The sequence below is a fragment of the Octodon degus genome, unplaced genomic scaffold (assembly GCF_000260255.1).
Source record: "Octodon degus isolate 3935 unplaced genomic scaffold, OctDeg1.0 scaffold00194, whole genome shotgun sequence".
NCBI lineage: Eukaryota > Metazoa > Chordata > Mammalia > Rodentia > Octodontidae > Octodon > Octodon degus.
Window position 1 is genome coordinate 605,333 of NW_004524770.1, and position 5,274 is coordinate 610,606.

General features: G+C 41.4%; 1 protein-coding gene and 1 pseudogene across 1 annotated transcript in view; one reads left to right on the plus strand and one right to left on the minus strand.

The window, feature by feature from the left end:
* Positions 1-5,274, minus strand: part of Zgpat (zinc finger CCCH-type and G-patch domain containing) — a 32,314-nt gene that overhangs the window by 7,053 nt on the left and 19,987 nt on the right. The gene's annotated exons all lie outside the window — the stretch shown is intronic.
* The window catches only part of LOC105743950, a 7,125-nt pseudogene that overhangs the window by 378 nt on the left and 1,473 nt on the right, over positions 1-5,274 (plus strand).

The following is a 5,274-nucleotide window of genomic DNA, read 5'->3' on the forward strand; positions in this document are numbered from 1 at the left end:
GAGAGAGAGAGAGAGAGAGAGAGAGAGAGAGAGAGAGAGAGAGAGAGAGAGAGGTATAAGCCAGTCACAGTGGGCAGTCTGTTAAACCTGGCAGTCAGGCCAGGGCAAGAGACTACAAATCCAAGACTACCCTGGACCACACAGGCCAGGTACATGGCCAGCCTCAACTGCAGCCAGACCCCGCCCCAGAAACCAAACTGAAGTGAACCGACCCAAATCATAGGAACATGTATACTTTTTCTCCTTTCTTTTAATTTTTTTTCCTTTGGTGGTATTGGGAACTAAACCCAGGACTTTATAGCACCAGCCTTTCTAAAAATCTTTTATTTTAACACAGGGTCTCACCAAGTCACTTAGTTGCCCATCCTAGCCTTGAACTTGCAATCCTCTGTCCTCACTGGAATTATGATCATGCACTACACCTGGCTTTGATTTCTTAAAAAACTGTCTTAAGTAGAGAAAGCTGGGTCATGCCTGTAGTTCCAATGACTAGAGAAGCTGAGGCAGGAAGATCACCTGAGTCCAGGATTATGGGGCCAGCCTGAGCAACATAACAAGTCTGTCTGTCCTCTCCCTCTCCCTCTCCGTCTCCCTCCCTCCACCCCTGCTGTGCTGGGACTGGAACTCAGGACCTTACACATGTTAGATAAGCACACCACTGCTTAGCTATATCTTCAGCTCTTTTTTATTTTGTGAGATAGGGTCTCAGTAAATTGGCCTCTAATGTTTGATCTTCCTGCCTCAGACTCTCAAACAGTTAGGATCACAGACATGTGCCACCACAAAAAGATTTAAATTAATAATTAAAACACTCAATAGTCTATACCATACGTAGGTCTAATAGTTGTAAAAAAAGAACATGACCAATTTGTTATGCTTTCCACAATTAAGTCAGTACTAAGCTGAAGTACAATGGCTACGTTAAAGATGCATATTGCAATCCCTAGGTTGCTCACTAGAAACAAACAAAAATGTGTACCAAAAAACCCAAAACCTAGCAGAAATAGATGTCACTAGAATGACAGATAGGCAGCTCCTAGGATCTTCTCTCCACTGTAACAACAATTAAGCTGCTAAAAACTATTAGAAGCTACCTTTTCAGAACAGCTAGGAGTCCACAAGCCTTTGGGGGTACATATACATATATCATAACAAATATAGTACTTGAAAAAATTCTTCTGGCTGAGGGGGAGCCAGCCTGAGCTGCACAGAGTTCAAAGTCAGCAGGTGGCACTACAACGTATACTGTTTCAAACATAACCGAACAGAGTACATCAATACAGAGATGTACACTTGTGCCCTCTGTGGGGTACACATCTGTAACCCTAGCTTTTTTTTTTTTTTTTGCAGAACGGGGGTTAAACTCAGGCCCTTGCGCTTGCCAGGGAAGCACTTATTCCACTGAGCCATCTCCCTGGCCTCAACCCTAGCTATTTTGGAGTCAGAAAAGAAGTTTTCAGGCTCAGGGCCAGTCTAAATCTCAGCAAGACATGGTCTAAACATAAAATAAATAAGAAAGAACTGAGAATGTAGCTCAGTGGTAGAGTGCTCGCCTCAACATGTGCAAGAACCTACCCTTTATCCCCAGGATGGCAAAACAATTTTTTTTGTTTTGTTTTGGGGATCAAACTCAGGACCTTGTACTTGCTAAGCAGGCGCTTAAGCTGCTCAGCTATCTCCCCAGCTTTGCAAAGCAAAATATTAATAGCTAATTTCTCATAAGAAATTACTGAGAGCAGGATGCAGTGAGAACCAAGAAATAAAACAAAGCCATGCTAACCAGGGGTTTCTTCTATGCCTCTATGAAAGAAGCTAACGTCATCCTACCTCTGGACATTTGTCTAGTGAATACTTGAGTTTCCAAAGGGGATGCTTTGTGGACTCATTTGGTCTCTTCCTTTTGCATTAAGGAGCTGAGACCTAGCTGTCTCTCTATAAGCTCCAAGACAAGCTACGAAAAACTGCATGAACCACATCCTGCAGATTCTACTAGGTTATAACTCTGACAATGCCAATTTTAGAAAGGCATAATTTATCTACTATTGAAATATGGCTTGGTTTCAATATGAACAAGGAAGTGTCAAGAACTGGGTAAAGAATGACAGCTTGAATTGTAAGAATATTTTTCAGTTAATAAGCACTTGCCTGGCAAGTGTGGGGTCCTGAGTTCAATTCCCAGTACCACCAAAAAAAATAAGAAAATAAAAAAAAAATAAATAAAAAAAAAATTCAGTTAAATTGTTTCTGCTTAAAATATAGGTGGAATGAAATCCATTATGTTCAGGTATTTGTGACTATTTAGGAAAAGTCCAGAAAATATGGTATTTAGAGTAGTCCTCAAGGAAGAGAGGGAGATATATTTGATGATCCTGTCCTCAGATCTCTATCTCTTAGGGGGACATAGGTCTCTCCCACATATTTAATGAGGAAACTTCAGACAAGGCCTCCAGGTACTCATGACCTAATCGCTAGATGTGGCTTCTTCTGTGTGTTCAACGATCAGGATCTGAAGGAGGGTCAAAAGAAGAAAGCTAGAATTATCTCCATTGTATTTGGGAATGCTCTAAAGTCACCCACATCATCTAAGGGAAAATCCAAGGATGACTGAGTACAAGAAGACTGGACAGTTGGTACAAGACACCTAGACACTGCCTGGGTCCTGCTCCAAGTGTAAGGTGCCCTGTTTGCCTGACTTATGGCATTGGAGGGCTGTTTCTGCTCTTGGAGAGTGGTCAGGCCAGCTAAAAGCCTTGTTTCCTGCTCTAAAGAGGCCCAAGGGCACCTAGATACCCCACCCATGGATATCACTATTTCCCACGAAGAACCTCAGGTAATGGTAGGCATCACGGGTGAACCAATTCAATTATTTCACTCTGTTTTGACTTACTTCTCCAGAAAACCCTCTATATCTACAGTCATAGTTGGAGTCTAGGGAAACCCTAGTTGTAGATTCTTTACTCCTGCTCTGATGAGTCACTTTCAAGGCCAAATGTTTAACTAAAAGTTTCTAATTGTCCCATAGTGTTCTATTCCCTTACTAGAAAGAGATTTACTGACAAAATTGGAAATTCTCAAATTCCAACAAAGGCCAAAAGAGATTTTACTTGTTGGGACTATGCCCGAACTCCCTGACCTAGTCAGCCAACAAGTGGATTCTGCTGCATAGTAAAATAAAATATCTGACTTAAGAAAACCCTTTTTCCGGGCCGGGGAGATGGCTCAGTAGGATAAGCGCTTGACCGGCAAAAGCAAGGATCTGAGTTCAATCCCCGGTTCCGCAAAAAAAAAAAAGAAAAAAAAAAAAAAAAAAAAAAAAAAAAAAGGGGGGCTGGGGAGATGGCTCAGTGGAATAAGTGCTTCCCTGGCAAGCACAAGGGCCTGAGTTCAATCCCCGGTTCCGCAAAAAAAAAAAAAAAAGAAAACCCTTTTTCCTGTACATATCAGAAAAGAGAGAAATTGTTTTGCATGGGATTCAAAGACTAGAATAAGAAGTAGTGTACTTCTCAAAAAGTTAGATGAAGTGACTGCCGATGGACAGTCTTCCTGAGGGGAATAGCAGCTTCAGCTATACAAAAGACTTTAGGTCAGAAATTACAAGTTCCAACTCCCAATCAGGTCAGAGCAATTCTTTGTTTTGAGACAGGGCCTCACTGTATAGTCCAGACTGGCTGTGAGCTTACTATGTAGCCCAGGCTAGCCTTGAACTCACAGTGGTGCTTCTACCTCAGCCTCCTTCATACTGGGACTACAGGCATGTGTACCATTACTGGCAGGTCTGAGCAATTCCTGAGACCATGATTACATGGGGATAATGGGAATGGTTTGCTAAGTATCAAGCCGTGCTCTTAGACACCACTGAGGTTCTTATAAAAACTTGTAATACTCTGAATCCTGCCTCTCTGATGCCTACAGGCCCAGAAGTTAGCCATTCTTATAAACAAGCAATCTTTTTTTTTTTTTTTTGGTGGAACCAGGGATTGAACTCAGACCCTTGTGCTTGCCAGGCAAGCATTTATTCTACTGAGCCATCTCCTCAGCCCCTAAACAAGCAATCTTCCAGACCTAGCAAATAGGCAGGACATCAGTGACCTGTTCCTCCAAGACCCTGACAAGGTGTGGTTCACTGACAAAGTACCTTTGTCCAAGAGTGACATCAAAAGGCAGGGTATGCAGCTGTCACTTCACAACAGGTCATTAAGGTTAACTTTTCCCAGGGAACTCAGCTGAAAAAGTAGATGTCATACTTACTGGGCATTGATATTAGAAAAAAAGCAAGAAGCTATATACCCATACAGACTCTAATGTGCCTTTCTGGTGCTCCATGCCCATGCAGGGATCTGGAAAGGAGTTTGCTGACTAAAAACAATCATCTACGAAACACAAGTAGGAAATTCTACAACTCTTAGAGGCAGCTCACCTTCCCAAACAGGTCACTGTCACTCACGGCAAGGGGTTCCAAAGAGACATCTCATCTAATGTCTCGTTGGGAAACCAGAAGGCTGACAGTTTGCAAAGAGAGTGCTACAGCTCAAGACCATAGCCTCATTCCCAGTTCCCAAGGAACCATTTGGTCCTTCCTCAAGGGATGCAGTGACAAGCTATAAAAAACTCTACATGAGGGGGGCCAGGGAGATGGCTCAGTAGGATAAGTGATTGACTGGCAAATGCAAGGATCTGAGTTCAATCCCCGGTTCCGAAAAAAAAAAAAAAAAAAACTCTACATGGGAAATGGTCTCTAGAATTTTCACAGAAATAAGAAAAAAGCTATTCCTCAGAACCACTGGAAAATAAGAGACTCCTCTTCAGAAATTAATATTCCAGTGCTGCTCTGGGTACAGATAAACAGTCACTAGCAACTGTAATTCACCACAACTTAAATGAGCACCTATTTGAGGCTCCCATTTAAAAAAAATTATTTTTTCAAAATGAAACTTGTACAATTTCTGACATTGCCAGTCAAGTGGAATACCCAATACTATTATGGGCTACTGGACTGTTTTAGAATATTTTGCAGAGTTTATACACCTTTAATATTCAAATAACAGATCTTAACAAAAATAGAGGCCACGGATGAATGTTCATTTTGTATCTGTGTATTCAAAGTGGTTAGATTAGATATATAATTACATACTCTTAATGAATAGAGGGTTTTGTTCTAATGGTGTTTGTAAATGGGATATCATGTCTGCATCTTGTACAGCAATTAACCACTAGGAAGAATGTATGCAATGTGTTAATTATTGAAACTGTCCTACCAATTTGGTTTGAAACTGT